This window comes from Urocitellus parryii, unplaced genomic scaffold, assembly GCF_045843805.1.
Source record: "Urocitellus parryii isolate mUroPar1 unplaced genomic scaffold, mUroPar1.hap1 Scaffold_40, whole genome shotgun sequence".
Classification (NCBI taxonomy): domain Eukaryota; kingdom Metazoa; phylum Chordata; class Mammalia; order Rodentia; family Sciuridae; genus Urocitellus; species Urocitellus parryii.
In genome coordinates, this window is record NW_027553586.1 from 9,561,618 (window position 1) to 9,580,055 (window position 18,438).

An 18,438-nucleotide genomic window follows, 5' to 3' on the forward strand; every position below is an offset into this window, starting at 1 on the left:
GCTTCCATCTGGTGGTGGCGTGATGGGGGGGCAGCTGTCCTGTTTGGCAACATCAGCCAGCCCAGAGTACCTGCAAAAATATTGATGAGCACGTCTTTCATATCCTCTTTGATTTGTGCTCCTCAGATAATTGGGAATATAGCATCACTGTGGCTGGAAGATGAACCATAATTTATAATGAACTGATAGCAAAGTTTATCTACTATGACTAATAATCATAATGTAGTAATGGTAATGTCAGTCATAATAAGAAGGAACTAATTAGAGTGGAAAACAATATCTCTCTTTAAGAAACCTCACCTCACAGAGAAAATAAGGTGTAGAGTTGGCACAACGTGTACTAATTTATTTAGCATAGTGAACCCAAAGAACAGTACTTGCACAGAATGATTGATTTACCTAGGAAATAATTCACGTGGAAACTAATTGATTGAGGGTAACTCTCAAACCACCTTTACCTGTGACATGAGACATTTTACGACAGTAAGGCGGATGCAGTTGCACGAAGTAGCCCAAAGCAATTATTTCCTAGGAAATGACTCCTTGTATTTTCCTAAATGTAAGTATCAGCTGGCCTGGGCGTCATGTAAGGAGAGAAGGCTGGCTGTGATGGTGATGGCAAAGGCATATTTTTGATAAAAAACATTGTCAATGAAATGAGATTCCATTCCTGCTGATTGGCAAGGTTTAGGGAATATTTTGGAAAGAGTTATAACAGTGTGCTGTGAGGATTTCAAGAATCTTGCAACAGTTTCTCTTTAACCTGCAGGTGGCATTAGTAGTAAAAATGTATTTCCTATCATTCTTGAAAAAATATTCAGCAATGAAGTGAGGGAAACAGCAAAGGGTTTCACAGCATGACTCAATTAGAGGAGCAAGCCCAATTCATTGCAGATGGCTTTTTGCTATGTTTAATAATCCAGGGAACTCAATGATCCAAATCCAGAAATAGTAAACTACAATCCTTATAGGAATTGAAAAATCTGGGGAAGTTTTTTTTTTTTTTTTCTTTCTCTTGAGTTTGGAATACAAGCATACGTCTATATGCACACACACACACACACACACACACACACACACACACACACACGTCTTTGCGATTCCGTTTCCATGTGGGAGGCCAAGAATCTGAGCACTGGGAGTAAACTTGGTTCTTCACTTACAGAGCGAGAATTGAAACTCAACAAAGTGTGATTGAAACTCTGTGAAACCAACCCTCTAAGATTCTCCCTCGCTGCTTCTGGGCCCTACATCCAGCCCAGGGAGATTGTGCAATGCTAGCATAGCAGTTCCCACAGCCATGGGCTTACATTTTACTTCTTCGGGGTGCATCAGCAGCGGGACTAACTGCACTGACCAAGCAAATTCTTGTACTGGTGGTGGTGAAACACCTGGATGAGAGCCAATTTGCCAAAGTTTCCCTTCCCACCTTTTTCAGAGAACTGCCCATCCAACCAGTTATTCCTGGGAACGGGAATTAATAGAACATTCCTTTAGAAACCCAAAGGCATCATTGAGATTACAAATCCAGGAAGACACAGAGAACATGTAAAGAAATGATTGGGCTTGGCTTTTGTGTTCTTATCCTACATTAACTAGCACGGGATGACTGTGAGGGTGAAGATGTTAAATAGGGTGGCCCTGCGTATGGCATGCAAGCAATCCCAAAGCATCCCTTAGGGAAAATGTGGCCTTCCAGCAGAAAGAGGCTGCAAAGAAAGGACAGGCACTGATTGGAAATCTTGTAAACACAAAACTCAGATTGATGGGTAAAGATTCTTCCAGAACAGCCTCACTAACCACAGCAAAGTTAGTGGTTGTTCTGAAGAGAGCATTTTCTTCTCATCTAAATGCCTAATTGTTAAAGCCTCTGCTTCCTTTCCACTGGATGTTTGAGGATTTTGTTGATTTCTAACAGCTCTAACCAAACACCAGGAGTAGCTCTTTCAGAATTCTTTTCAGACAAACTTACATGAAGGCTAGTATTTTACCAAATAAGCACTGATGTAATTGGAAGGGTCTATCGATGAATCAGTTAAATCACAAACTGTTATTGAACCTGAAAGTTCTAGCCTACATGTCCCTTTTTCTCACACTCCGCTCTGCCAACCATCACTATTAAACTGGCTCTGGGTCACAGTCTCTCTGCATCCTAGGAAGCACAGCTCCTCCTTCAGCCAGCATGAGAGTTTCCATGAAAAATTCCATTTCTACTGGAGGTTGCTGCTGACTATATCTCTTACTGCAATGGATTCTGCTATTCTCTGCACTGGGGGAGAGCCTAGAGTCTGGAAGAGACACCAGGTTGCCCAGCTAGTCCATGGGGAAGTGACAAAGAAGGGCTTCCTTTTAGTTCTTAGTCACCATTAGAGGGTTAGAGGGACTTCAGGCAATGTTGCCTGTGCCCATAGATTTCAGGACTATTTAACAAACTGCTTCTCCATCCTCTAAGCTCTGCACAGAATATGGATAAAATGGTCATAGAGACTGGGCTGGGACCCAGAATTCCCAATTCAAAAAGGACTACCCAGTGCTGGGCTGGGGTTCCAAACTTAGAGAACCAGTAATTCATTGTGTAACTTGACACTGAGCTCAGATTTCACTGTATCCAAAATGATGTTTTTCTAGTGCTCCATTTTCTTTTGTTCTTTGGAGTCTTGTGGGGAATGTGGATAGCCAGATTTCTGTCTGGTCTACTTAACTCCAGATCTTGGGCATTTTAAAAAGATACCAGCTTGTCTTCTTATTCAAATTAAAATATTAGCTGAGCCAAAATAACACGTGGTTTAACTTTCCTTTCTTTATTAAAAAAAATCCTGTGCAAAAAAAAAAAAAAAAAAAAAGGATTTCTCTTAATTTGAAAAGTGATTATTGCTGGGTGTGGTGCTGACTCCTGTAATCTCAGAGACTCAGAAGGCAAAGGCTGGAGGATTACGGATTTGAGACCAACCTCACCAATTTAGCAAAGCCCCAAGCAACCTGTCTCAAAAATAAATAAATAGCCTGGCACTGTGGCACACGCTTGTAATCCTACCAGCTAGTTCAAAACCAGCATCAACAATTTAGAAAGGCCATAAGCAATTTAATGAGACGCTGTCTCTAAATAAAATACAAAAAGGGCTGGGGATGTGGCTCAGTGGTTAAGTGCCCCTGGGTTCAATTCAATCCCTGGTACCAAATAAATAAATAAGGGTTGGAGATATGGCTCAGTGGTGAAGTGCCCGTGGGGTTAAAACCCCATTACCAAAAAAAAAAAAAAAAAAGCAATTGTTTGAGAAAACATTGGCACTATGAAGAGAAGGTATGTCTCCTCACTACCCACCCCAAATTATATGTTACAACCCCATTGCAGTGGTACTCAGAGATGAGGCATTTAGGGATGGTTAGGTTATAGAGGAGAAGCCTTCATCACAGATTTAGTGTCCTTGTAAGAAAAAGCATAAGCTTGCTTCCTCTCTCTTTCCATCATGTGAGACACAGCAATAAGACAGCTGTCTGCAAAGTGGGAAGGGGCCCTCACAGGAACCCAGTCATGCTGGCACCCCAATCTTAAATATCCCCATCTCTAGAACTGTGGGAAATAAAGTTTCATCTATAATATTTTGTTGCAGCAACCTAAGCAGACAAAGACACATAATTATACAAGATTTTACAATTGGCTTTTTATTTAAGAGATACCCTTAAGAATCAACTCAGTGGTAGAGCACCTGCCTTGCACATGAGAGGCACTGAGTTTGATCCTCAGCACCACATAAAAATAAATAAATACATATATATTTTTTTTAAAAAGAATCACATGAAATCAAGATGATCTTGGAAAACTGGACACATGACTGCTTATGCTTGAGTGTGTTCAGTAGTAAAGGTTTTCACCAGTTGAAAAACACTACACTTTGTTGTGTCTACTTGGAGTTCTCTGATTAATCAGTTCTTTCTACCAGGACTTTAGCTCCTGTATATCATAGAGTACCGGGGATCTCTATGGCAGTTTACAAGAACAGTGTCAGTTAACTATGTTATATAATGATTATCCCTCCCTGGGCTGTGTTTTCTTTTCCTGGTAATATATTATTATATTCTCATTAATTTCTCTTTAAAGATCTTTTAAGGATCTTTATAGATAATTCAGGCCTTGGTTTTATGAGGATGCAATATATGCTTCCCTCTGACCATTTAGAAGATTCAAAACTAACAGTCCTGGTAACTCCAGGAATAGGTATGCGGCCTTTACTTCCTCTGAACTTGTTTCCATTTCTACTTTACAGATAGACACTAGGCTGGCTCCAAGCTTCTCCTAAACCATGCCCCACAGTTCCTCAAAGACACACACACATGCACATGTACACATGTATACACAGAACTTCAAGTCTATACAATTTAATATAAGTACTCATTTCTCAGTTCTAGTCTAAGAACAATTCTGAAAACCTTTCATGATTACAGACACTCATCATAACATTCTGGCTGGGGGTTTCCATAGGGGGAGCTGTCTAAGATGGTGTGCAAACTAAGCTCTCATGCCCATCATGCCAAATGTCATGGTGGCCTGGACACCCTTTCTGAGAAACAGGATAGATAAAATGGGCATGTAGTTAATACTGCTCTGCTTCTCCAATTAAAGGCCTCCTGCCTGCCAGGGGTAGATTCTTTATGCATACTGGACTCAAACACCTGTGTGCTAGTTACTGGAGGGCTTGCAACAACTCATAACACCCAACACCTGGAGGGCTTGCAACAACTCATAACACCCAAACACCTGTGTGCTAGTTACTGGAGGGCTTGCAACAACTCATTTGACCCAGAGGATCCCTGTTCTTACTTCATAGGGGTCAGGAGCCTGACCAGAGGAAGGCAAGAGACTTCATCCAGTATTACACTTCTTTTTCATCCTTTTAGATTTGGATGGATACATGGGATTTTTCTTCAGTTTCCGGGCGTGCTGAGAATGTAATTCACAGCCACACACAGGGCCAAGGGTCTGATTCAGACACAGCTTTTACAAAGCACTTTACCTAAAAGGCACAGATTAGGCCTCTTCATTTCCATTTGAAATTGTTTTCTTGAGGATTCCCAAAGGAGTGCCCGAAGGCAAACACCTCCCTGACCTTCAGGGGAACAGAACAATAGGGAGGAAAGAAGCCTGGAGAAAAACTTTCCTTGAATTGAACACTGTGGCACTGACAGCTCCTAATCATGCAACTTGGGTGGCTCTCTATCCAAGCAGGGATTCTCCAGAGAGATCCTTACCAGTCATGCTAATTTTTGACTTTTATGAGATGCTTGGCATTCCCTTCAGCAATCCTGTCCATGGCCATGTCACCGAGCTTGATGGTGGTACACATCTTGGACACAAAACCACGAACCCCTTCAGAGAGTGGCCAAAATTCAGGAAGAATACAGGAACTTAGGATCTTGGTAGGTGTTGCCCATCTGCAAGGCAAGCAGCAGTCCATTCATAAATTGGCTATGAGGAGTCCTTCAAAGATTTCCATTAGACAGGACACATTCATGGCTGCATTCTTCTCTCTACTCTCTTTAACCACAAACCCACTGGGATCCACTGACATAGAAAGACTCACTAGTTAACAGTCTATTTCAAACCAACAACAACAACAAAAAGTTTTTCCTTCATGTTCTCAGAACATGAGACAAAACGACAAATTGAAACACACACCCACTAAGGCACACAAACCACCCCTGTATTTGGTCTGCATCTATCCATTCTATCCTCTGACTGGTGGGTGAAAATATGTTCCCCAGCAGTGGACTGTCCTGTCTCAGCTCTGGTCTCCTTGGCCATCTCTGTGTAGTTGTCAGGAGCCAGCAATGCCCCAACACTTCTTTCTCAGGAAAGGCCCCTGTTCAGACCATTCAAGGCATTTGGCTATCCACACATCACTAGGTGGCAAGAAAGAATGACTCTGGCCTTGGTACAGACAAACAAGTGAGCCCACTGGGACTGGAACTGCCTCTGGGTGCCTCTCCGCCTGGATCCCAAGTTCAGAGAGTTCCATCACCAAGGAAGTGAGGTGAGGTCAGCCATCTACAACTCAGAAGTGTACAAAAATGGACACTATTTCTCACAGGATTTTGGGCACAGATCCATTTTCATTTTAGATATCATACTTTAACCAAAAGTGATTGGTATCGCTGGAGAGAAGACTCTAGGTCATCAGATCATCAGTAACCCAGAAACTAGAATCTAAACATTAAAAAAATTATTTCGCAGTTTTGTCTTTAGCCAAATTCAGGGTTGTGATTTCAATTTTCTTCTTTAGTATGGGGTTCACTGAGAATATCATCAAACATTAAAGTCATAGAAGTCTACACATATTTCTATATAATTCAATAAAGCCTGTCAAGAGATTAAAGTTTAAATTTAAATTAATAAAAAGTTAACCAGTACCTATAAGGCACAATATGTTTTTCACATAACTTCTGTTCCACATGTGATTGAATCTTGGCATTCAGCCTATGTTTAGCGAATTAGATATCTATCACTGAATAAGAAGAAACTATATAAAAATTATTGTCTCAAGTGTGGGCTTATCATCAATTAAGGCTGTGTTCATATGGGATAGGTGATAGATGGTAAGGTTACTGAACTTCAGAGGGTGACATGGTTGCCAAAAAAAAGCACCCTTCTTCTCAGAATCAGATAAATTAAGGTGGGCTCATTTTCAAGGAGGTGACAGTGTTATGAAAGCAAAATCAAAGTATTCAAAAAATTTCCTGACTAATACACAGATTTACATAAGTCACACACAAAAAATAAGAGCTCAGATCTAAAGTTTGGGAAATATACTCTGCATTTTGGCTACAACAGGATTAAAAACACATTTTCAACTTTATGTGTACAGATAAGGCTAAAGAATTGCTAATATGTTGACACTCGGTATCATTCTGCTTTTTGTAATGGATGAGGTTTACATAGCTGTTCAGTGTGAAAGAATATTTGAAAGGTCTCATGAATATTAAGCAACTTTACTGGAATACAGGATCAATTCTATGTGACCCCAAATCCACAACTCACATCCTCTAGACTACATAAATTATCAATCTTTCATTATTGTCTTAGAAGTTAGATAGTGGCACAAAAAGCAGATTTTTTTTGTACCAAGGACTGGACTCAGAACACTTTATCACAAATCACATCTCTAGCCCAATTGTTTTTAAAGACAAGCCAAGTTCTCACTAAGATTCTTAAGGCCCCGCTGAGATGCTGAGTCTAGGCTTGAACTTAAAATTCTTCTTCCTTAGCCTCTTGAGTCACTGAAATTACAGACATGCATTACAATATTGGATCTTGTTTCTTAGTTTATAAATAGGCAAAATTGAAATGCTAGGCAGAGAAGCAGCTGTTATAATCACCCCTTTATTAATTCTGGCTTACTTTATAAAGTTTAAATGTTGAAACCTATATTTCAATGTATATTGAAGGTAACATTATCTATTATAGTCAACACTCTGTTGATCTCCATTTTATCCAGACAATTTTTTACTGCGTAAACTTTGTTTTAATTTGAAAATGTTACTCAATATGTTTGAACTTCTGATTTTTCTTCTGGCATTATTAGGATACTAGGTTCAAACTGTACAGCCTATGGAAAATTAAGGTGTGTTTATAGCTAAAGAGAAGACTATATGATAAATAAAATTTTAAACTAATGAGGATGAGGTATTTTCTGTATTTTTATGTATCCTTGGTGAAAAAGATACAGAGTACACAGCCAAACCTTAAATAATAAAAAAAAAAAACAGGCTCTATCTCTAGTTAATAAAGAAAAATATCAAATACAAAATGTTGTGTTGCAAAATCACATAGCATTTGGTTTGTTATCAGCAGCATAGGAATGGGTTTCTGCCATATTCAGCTGTGTGTATGAATATATATATATATATATATATATATATATATATATATATATATATACACATATATATTTTTTGGTGATCTAGAATATATATTCTAGATCACCAAAATAATATCAGTATGACTTCAATATATATGATACCTTTAGATGCAGCCACACAGCAGTTGATCAATGATAAGTTGCAAGTATGATGAGCTTGTTTAGATACCATCTGGAGATGGCTTTTAGTTATCCTAGACAGGGGGATTGTGTTCTAGTCATATCACAATACAGCATAGTTTTTTGAGGCCTGTGGATGCAGAGCTCTTACCTCCTTGCTAATAGATCATTGCAGAAGACTTCATGTGTGTAGATATTTTGATGATAAATCCAAAAAGGGTGGATCATTTGAAAGGCCAAACATGGCTATAGCTACTCTGTTGTTGATGCTTCCAACAGGTTACAGTTATTATTATTATTATGATGATGATGATTTTGATTATCAATATTATTATCATTTATTCAAGTAATAAATACCTTGATTTAGTGTATGCATTCATTGTCATGAACATTTTCTTCTGAGCATGTGTTCACTATGTAAAATATTTATCATGCACCTTTTTTTTTCCTGGCCTATATATGAAAAGGGCTTTGGAATGATGCAAGAGTCTGAGGGCTGAATGCTCTGGGATACCTTGGAGCTATTGTTACCTCTGCATAAGCATGACCACACTGCCAACTCTGCCTCACAACTCTCAATTTCTAGAGACCAAAATTTTGCATCCTGGGTCTCAACACCCACACAGCACCTGGTGTAGTCTTTAGGATATTTGCAGGTGAGAGATATCTCAGTCCTGATAGATTAATGGAGATTGTTAGGGGAGTAGTGGCACCTATGGACACCAACAAGCATACAACACTTAGTTGCCTCAGTCCTATTACAGTGGACTCCTATGGAGAGCTGTGACAAAATGGGATGAGTTCCTTGTAAACAGAAATAAGGATTCTGACTGCACTGTGTGCAATCATGAACCTTGGAAGTTGAACTATCAATGAATTGCTGAAGCCCAGGCCCCAGCCCCTGGCCAAAGAAAAAAGTGGCAGCCGTGGCATAGATTATTTGGAGAAGTAGTCAAACGAGTCATGTGCAGCTGCTCTGGCCATGGGATGAATGGTTTCTACAGATCTGACAGCAAAAACTGATGCAAGTGTATGAGAGACCATCAGAATGAGGAATTGCAAGACAATCAAATGTTCTAGGAATCCAAAGTACATCCAGTAGAGTAAGATCTCTGTAATTTGAAAATACCCATCAACCTTCCCCATTGCGATGATTGAATCTGAGGAGAAGAAGGAGGATGAAGGCCTTCAAGTCCAGTCGATGGATGCTGCATAAAATAAAACAATAACAGTCAATGGCTCCAGTGAAAAACTGGCAAGTCCAGCCCAGGTATCCAAGCTTACCCCATTGTACCTGTTAAGCAGAACTGGTTGACTTAAAAAAAATTTACCCAGGTGACAAAAGAGCAAGATTGTTATTTTTTGTCTGTAAGAATTAGAGATAAACAGCATTCTGTTTTACACCCTAAAAATGGAGAGGTTAGCATTGCTCCTTACAGTAGAAGTGATAAAATGCTCAATGTCATGAGGCATTTAGGGACAAAAAAAAACAAGTGTGTTTGTACCTGGCCAGGCTTTCAGAGGGTTTTGTTTTTAGCAAGTAGCCAAAAATCTCAGATTCAATGTATATACTCAAGGTCACAGACATTTTTTTTTTTGTAAGCATGCTCACAATAAAATGTTGCCAATGTGCCTTCTTTGTCTGACCTGCATAAAAAAAATGTTCTAATTAATAATTTGGGCGGCTGAGGGATAGAAGCTATAATTAAGGGCTATTGATGCCTTCAAACGTAGCATGCCTACCATCCCAAAAGTTCCTCACATCTTCTTTCAATTGCTTGAGTGCCAAACCTTGCCTTTTTGATATGAGCCCCTGCACAGCAGCCACTGATGTGAAACTATTTTTTAATTTGAGACTATCACAAAACCTCTGCTTTATGCAAGGAGTATTACTTTGTTTTATAGACATACACCCAGATAATATTCATATAGTGGATATTTATTTATTTTAGATTACATATATTGCCTTAATGTTGTCTCCCTCACTTTTTATGTAGTGTTTCATATTCTCTATTTACACAACTTTTGTGATACAGATACAGTTTTTTTGTTGCAGTTTCTATAGCATGCTGCATTTTTTTCATGAATGTAATGAAATACACCTGTTTTCAAATTTCTACTGATAAGAAATTTTTAAAATATTGCTTGTTCCTGATTTTTAAATTTAGTTCTCAGCCATTTCCCAAGTTTATTTTAAATCCTGGCTATAAGCTTCAGAAGTTATTCTCAAACATATTATTTCCTTTGAATAAAAATTTCACCAGATTTAAAAATTTTGTTTTTGTTTTTCTTATTTTTTTTCTTTTTTTAAGGGGAGAGGACTGAGTACTTAACCCAGGATAGTTCTTTTAGACCCCTGTATCACCATCCCTTTTTAAATTTTATTTTTATTTTATTTTTAGTTTTCAGACAAAGTCTTGCTTAGTTGTGAAGTGTCCTCTCATATTATTTATGCTGAATTTGAAATTGTTATTCTCCTGATTAAGTCTCCCAAATTATCAAGATTGCTGACATGAGCCACCATATGTGTGTAAACTCCAGTACCCTTTTTGAATAAATGCCATTAATTAACTTTTAAGATAATTTAAAAAGGAGGGAAGTTTTGCCTTGGGTCAGGCATATTTGATCTTGATATGTACTTAAAAGTTGTGGGCAAACAACAAAGCATCTTTGTAAGATTCTGACTCAAAATAAAAGAAAAGAAAAGAAAAGAAAAAGTTGAGGATATAGCTCAGGAATTCTAATTGCCTTAGTTTAACCACCAGTACTACACTCATATAAATACACACACACACACACACACACACACACACACACACACACACACACACACACAGTACTTGTGGGATTATGAAAATATTTTTTGACACTGAACAGCTGTATAAACCTCATCTATTACAAAAGGCACAATTAGTGCAATAATATCAGTAGTCCTTTAGCCTTATCTGTGTACAGAAACTTGGTAATGCAATTTTACTCCTATGCTAGTCAAATGCAGAATGTATTCTCCAAATTTTGGGTCAGGGCTCTTCTTATTTTTTATGGCTTATGTAATTTTGTGGCTATGAAAGAGTACTTGTCAGGTACCTAGTCAGGAAATATTTTTTAATGTTTTTCCTTTTGCTTTTAGAACACTGTCTCCTTGATGAGAACAAGTCCACCTTAATTTATTTAATTCTGAGATATCATGTGAAGAAGATTCACAGTGCTTTTCTTTGGCAGCCAGATCACCCTCTGAAGTTCAGTAATCTTAACAGCTAAACACATGCTGCAAAAATATTGCAGATGAATGCAGTTCAATACAAATGTGAACTAGTAAGTTTTAGAGTGACTTCTTACACAGTTATAGACAACAATATATTCACTGTAGGGGAAATGTCAGGATTTAATCACATGTGGTACAGTGAATATCTGGAAAACAGCAGATACATTATAAGTAATATTTTAATTTCTCTTATTTAATTTTATATCCCCAGCCCTGGTCCTTCATTTTTTAACAATGAAAATGGAACAGCTTGCATTTTGGATTTGATTCTGGGCCCACTTGGCTTAGGTTGAAGGCAGTGTCTGTAGACTTGTCCAGTCTTTTAGGTGAGAACTGTCCAATTCTCACACAGCCAGTGATGAGGGGGATGACTTCTATCATCTTCTTTTCCGTTTTTGTCTGGAATCGCCATTCTTTTAATCATTTTATAGGCTTTCTATCCTGGATCAGGAGCCCAAGTTTCTGTAATAAGAAGAAGCTGAAAACAAATCACAGGGAGAATGCTGAAAACCTAGAAAGCAAGGAAATGGTAAGTATGCTTTGTTATCTTGAGACTGGATAAGTAGGTTGTTTAAAGCTTGCAAGAGTGGCAATGGTGGAAACTGGAAATTGTGGCTAATTACTTGTTGTGAGGGGTCAACAATTGTGACATATGCAGTACAGGAGAGAAATAAAGGATGTCCACACACTTCTGCCCATTTCAATGCTCTATTCACTCAATTACTCAATACAAATTCACTCTATAGGTTCTTAATCAAGAAAACAGCAATTCTTATTGCTAGGTACTACGATGGACATAATCAATTCACAGCAAACAATTATAAATTAATTTTTGAAGGCAGCTCCAAATAAGGAAGTGAGCAAAGGAGACATACTTTCATCTTCCATCCAGTCATGAGAATCATTCTGTTCAGTATCTCAGGCTTCCCAACCAGTCCTTCCCTCAAACGCTTCCAATGGTTTTAAAGTTACTTTCCTTGTATAAAGCTATGTAATGCATGGAATGAAGTTTCTTCCTGACAAAGAAGGCAGAAACAATGTCCACAGATATGAATTGAGGACATATTACCTTCCAATCAGTATGCATACTGCTTTCTGGTTTATTTTAATCTTTACCCCTTTCAAATTGTCATTTCTATGTAGACCAATACGTTTGACCACATTCTCTTCATTTCAAGAGACTAAGAAAATATTTTCATGTTAATCTTATTATATATAGTATTATGTTGACTTCAGTAATCTTTCAGTACATATGATTAGTTATTACTTCAATACTATCTATATGTTAAGTGATTTATTGGGAGGGACCTTATGATAATAACTTCCAAATACCCTTTAATATAGTCTTTCAGGCAAATGCAAAAAACATTGAAATAACCCAGGTTACAAATCCCCTGAAAGAATAACCACTTTCTTAGTTTATGTGATAGTCATCTATGGGTTACAATCAAATGATTTACACAATTTAAAAAAAAAGCTTTAGTGAAATAAAAACAAAATAAAAAATAACTTAACATTGAATTTATTGAAGTCAATTGTGCTACATTTAAAAATATAAAAAATTGTCATATTTATATTCAATTTTTGTCCATAATTATAGCAATTCAAATTTTGTTTCTTCACATTTATTGGCATTTATATCTGTTGACATTTGGCATTTGCTACTATGTTAACATTCGATTAGTCATCTCTCATGCAGCAAGTGTATATGATGTGCATGTTTGGCCAGCTCAATGATATGTCTATTTCTATCATGTCCCCCATCATATTTTATAAATAAAATGGTAAGATTTGGATTATGATTTTTAATGGTAATTCAAATGATAATCCCAACATACAAAGTAATCAAATCCTTTTTTCCCCAAACTCCAGTGAGCTTTTGGAAGGTTCCTGCCTTTTCAGATGATTATTGCATTTGTCTAAAATATATCTTTCTTTCTTCCCTTCCTTCTTTCCTTTATGACTTTTTAAATGTATTCCATTTTTTATTGGTGTATTAATATTATATATGAGAGTCAGATTCACTGTTACATTTTTATTTCACTTTCCATTTACATGAACCATTTACTAGGCATAGCCTTTAGACTTCGGAATAGCCTTGCCTGTAATTATCACATTTTCCAATAAAAAGACTTTCATTTTCAAAGTTACATATTATAGCACACATATGTGGCAAGTACTTTTTTACTAGGGCTTGTACTTATACTACAATCCCATGTACCTATATTGGTGATTTTGTATGTCTGCATTTCCCACCAACTTGCTTAATATTTTAGGTTCATAGTTTTCTAGGAATCTGGAAATTGATCAATTGCATGAACTTGCTTTCTAGTGACTGGCTGCTCTTTTCCTTGATGACTTTTTGATTTGTCCCATGGCTTGCCTTGCCCTTAGCTTCAATGTTCACATTCCTCATGGTCTTGCTTTTAGCACAGGGTGCTCTGCAGCCCAATTCTGTATGTTTTTGACTTATTCAAATTTTCTTCTTTAATCTTCCTTCCTTAAAGAGAGTGAATATAATAAAATGATTCCACACAAATGAACTTTAAAGTGACAAAACCTTAACATTTTAGCAGTTCAGCATGTTCAAAGCACAAATTGAAGTTCTGAGTTTAATATGTAAAAAAGCTTGCACAATTAAAATGTTTTCATGCTTCTGAATATTTTATGGTTTGGGCCCTAATTGGAAATGGATTCTGTCTTTATTGGAAGATGTGTATAAAATCAAATAACTGAATAAATTATGCTCTGGATATACAGCAGCCTTTTTTCAAAATGTAGTTCATGTCGTATTCACTGACTCAAGGTGAATAAATCCAAGATTGTGTTTGTGAAATTTAAGAAATACTGAAAGTTTTTTTTTTTTAATTTAGGTTTTCTCTGAACCACAGGGCTGTCTAACATCCAGGTCCAGGAGCTAAAGGCACCGACCTACATGATGCTAGACCTTAGTGAAGTTGGCAGCACCAAAGGAGCCCCATGCAACTGCTCCCTCGTTGCTCCTGTGGTGGCTATGGGCCACCCTGTCCCTGTGGCTCTGCACACTGAAAATGGACAATGGAAGTTTGATATGCAAGAAAGCTTCCTTTCTGTGTAAGTAGGAAGTATGTGTAAGCCAAGTCTATAAGAACCCATTGGAAGTTCTGAGGGAGAGGACAGCATGAATGCTAGTTCTGCATCATTCTGACCATATGGGACACATGTGGAAAATACGGTGGATGTGTGTGCTCTTAGGGTTAGAGCATGATGGACCTAAAGGTAATAATGCACAGCAAGGAGCCTGAGGAGCCTGGTGCCAGATCTTGGTTCCTATAAGCTTTCTCACATCAAAGGAATGGGGCTTCTTGAATAAATTACTTCATCAGGAGATACACTAATGATCCTGGAGTGTCAGTGTACCTCAGTGTACAGCAGTGCTCAAAGAGAAAAGCAAATAGTAAAGAACCTTGCTTCCTGAAACACAGAAGACACCTGGACATGCTCCCAATGGCCAAAGCTGGAACAATTGAGCAATTGAATAACAAATACCCAAGTTTCTAAATAAACAGACTTATGTCCATTTTGGTGTAAACATATGTCTGCATGGATAGACAATTGTGGTGATAAGCCGCAACTCCCATGCCAATGAATTCTCACATTGATGCTTTTCTTTCAAGGAAGGAAGCAGAACCCTTCACTCTTCCTGTCTGAGATACCAGTACTCAATGGAGAATAGAAGAGTCACTTTCATTGAAGGAGTGTGACAGACACCTCAGCCAGGTGATAAGGGCCAACATCGGAAGGGACTTCCCCTTAATTTTCTGTGCCCAGATCAGAGGTGAAAAAAATTGCACTTTGAATCTGGGTATTTCTTCTCCAGATCCATAACTCCAGTCTACTTGTGAGAAAAACCAAAGCAGCAGCCATTGAGGGTCTTCTCCCAGACACCTGATCCCAATCCACCTGGAGAATCTTTGAAGTGGGAATCCTTGTTTATAAATGTGATAGTGGTTTTGTTGACTAGAAGAGGCCCACCATGCAAATATGAGAAAAAAAAACATAGGAAGAGAGGGAAGAGGGGAGAAAAGCTGAGTGGGGGGGCCTGGGCATGGGGGAATCCTCTCAGCCCTTCTATGAGCTTTTCAGTGTGTAGAATAAGAGCTGAGGCTAATACAAAGCTTTTCACTGTTTTACAAACACATAATAGAGACACAAGGGAAAAAGTCAGAAATTCCAGCTTGCTATCACCATTACCATCAGCAAGCTAATGCTTATTTTACTTTCACTTGTCTCACACACTTGCACACAGTGTGTGTAAAGGGTGACACTTGTGTGGACTGGCTTGGTTGGGTAGAGGTCCTGCTCCTCCCAAGCCTTGCACTTGTGAAGTTAAACCACTGCACAGGCCTAGCACCTCCCTTCTGTGTCGGCTCAAATAAGAATGTGCATGTATAGTGGGCAGGGCTCCCTGTACACCTGGGTCTCCCTCTGTGTACCTACATTCACCATACACAAACTCCCTAGTAGCTGGAGGTGCTCTGCGTCATTCCTCCTCAGTCTGCCCAGGGTCCCCAGGACAACATTGCTCAACACATTTCACACTTTCTCCAGTGATCAGCATCCCATTTGTCTCCAGGTCTCTGCCTCTGTGTTTGTCTGTGAGTGACACTTAGACAGCATTCTAATCCTGCAGTAAATGTGGAGGACTGTAAATTATTAGCACTTTAAAAAATGTGTGAGTTGACTGTTCAAATTAAATTTTTTACTGGGTATTAACTTTTGCTATGACTAGATTTTCAAGGACTACCTCAGTCTTTTCTAAAGATCAATCCATAATTAGTTTCAATCTACTTTTAATAACTGATCTTGTCAAATTTCCTTTTCTTCTTGGATCATTTTTATGGTGATCATTTTACCAGAAAATTGCTTCCATTTTTTTCTTTCCCCCGTAGAGTTTTGCCTAGTAGTTGATTCTAAATATATTAACTCTTAGTAGTTTGATTGTGTCTCTATCCTCCTAGGGTTGCCAATTTGTAAGCTGGAGGTGGAGCACTTTCACAGAATGGCCAGGGCCATGGATTATTCCCCTGGCACCGCTCCTTGCCACCACATAGAGAAGAATGCCACTCTGAGTCTGACTGAGACTCATGTGCATCTTAATTGTGTTATCAAGGTACATTTTAGTAAACCTTATCATTTCTCTATTATATTCATTTTATGAAAATATATATTTATACATAAACACACATATATATGTATTATATAAATTCTTATATATTTATGTATTTTATGCATAAGATTTTAATAAATATAGAGTATATATTTTTAAAGTGCTGAGGAATAAACCTAGAAGTGTTCTACCACTAAGCTATATCTCCAACCCTTTTCAATTTTTCTTGAGACAGGTTTTGCTGAGTTACTGAGACTGGCCTCGACCTTGTGATGCTCCTGCCTCAGCCTCCTGAGTTACTGGGATAATAGGCATGTGCCACAAGACCTGGCTACCAGTTTTTAAACTTCTTTGGCCTTATTTAATATTTTTTTTGTTTTGTCTTTATTTTTCTAGTTCCTCAAAACTAATATACAGGCCCTTAATTTTGCTTCTTTTCTCTTGAAGCCAAACTTCAGAGCTTTTGTGGTGCCCTGTGTGTTTACATACAAGCTTCTCTATTCATTGCTTGGAAGCTGATTTGCAGCTTCAGGAGTCTTGAATGCTTTTGCTTTGTGTGTCTGAAAAGAAAGTGTATGTAGGGAAATGATCCATGAAAAAGCATTGATTCAACAGTTGTGGGTTATCAAAAGTAGGGTTTGGGGAAGGTGGAAAAAGATTACTCACATGTTTTTTTTAAAACAAACAAACAAACAAACAAACTACAACTGAATAAGCTACATACCCGTTAGACTTGAGAAATGTCTAGAGTGATTCCCATGATTTTCTATCATGCCAAATTACTCAGTGGAATTCTGTGGGGTTCCTGGTGCTCCTCTTGGTTCACTGTGACAGGATCCTACCCTCTTTCCCTCTGCATTCCAGACCTTGCTGTGCCCTGAGAAAACTTCATAGCCATTATGTTCCCAAGTTCTCTTTTTATTTTTTATAACTATGATTATTATTAGTTTATATGACCTCTAAATTCTTTAACATTGAAAAATTGGTAGGGTTAAGTCAAATTATCTGTTTGTGAACAACATAATCTTTTATGTAGAAAGCCCCAAAGATTCTATTAAAAAATAATGGTTAGAATAAAAAATGCAGCAAGTTACAAATAAAAATCATCAACAGAATCATTTTTAATATCACAAGTGTACAATCCAAAAATAAAATTAAGAAAAAATCATTTTAATGACACAAAAATAATAGAATTTCTACAAATGAACTAAAAGATTTGAAAAATTGGTACACAAATGTCATAAAACGTCATTGAAAGAAATTGAAGACACTGATAAATGGAGGACATTCTGCATTGAGAAACTTTCTACAAATGTTGGTGCCACCAATGCAATTCAAACATTTTATAATATCCTGATTAAATCCAATTTGTAAGCCAGTCATGGGGCACATGCCTATAATCCTAGTGGCTTTGGAGTCTTAGGCATGAGGATCATGATTTCAAAGCCAGTCTCAGAAACTTAGTGAATCACTTAAAGAATTCAGAAAGATGCTGTGTCTAAGAAAATATTTTAAAAGTCTTGGAATATGGCTTAGAGGTAAAGCACCCCTGGGTTTAATTCCCAGTATTAAAACAAATTCTATTAACATTTTCTAATGTGAAAATAGAAAGATCCATTCAAAACATCATATAAAAACTGAAGGGACCTTGAATAACCAAAACAACCTTAAGGAGAGCCAGGTTAGGGGGGAAACCCCTGATTTCAGGGTTTCATATGAGCCTCATGGAGCAAAGGGCTGTGAGGCTGATGTGAAGCCAACAGGCACATTGTGTGAGTTGATGGACTCAACCCTTGAATGTGCAGCCAGTGACTTCTGACAAGAACACAGGATGGCTCCATGGAGAAAGGACAGTCTTCAGCAAATGGACTTGGGAAACTTGACATCTGTAAGCCAAGGAATAGAGCCCGACCTTTCCTCACACATGCACAGAAGTTAGCTCAAAACAATCCAAGATTCAGGCTCATGACTAAATTATAATCTTCTCAGAA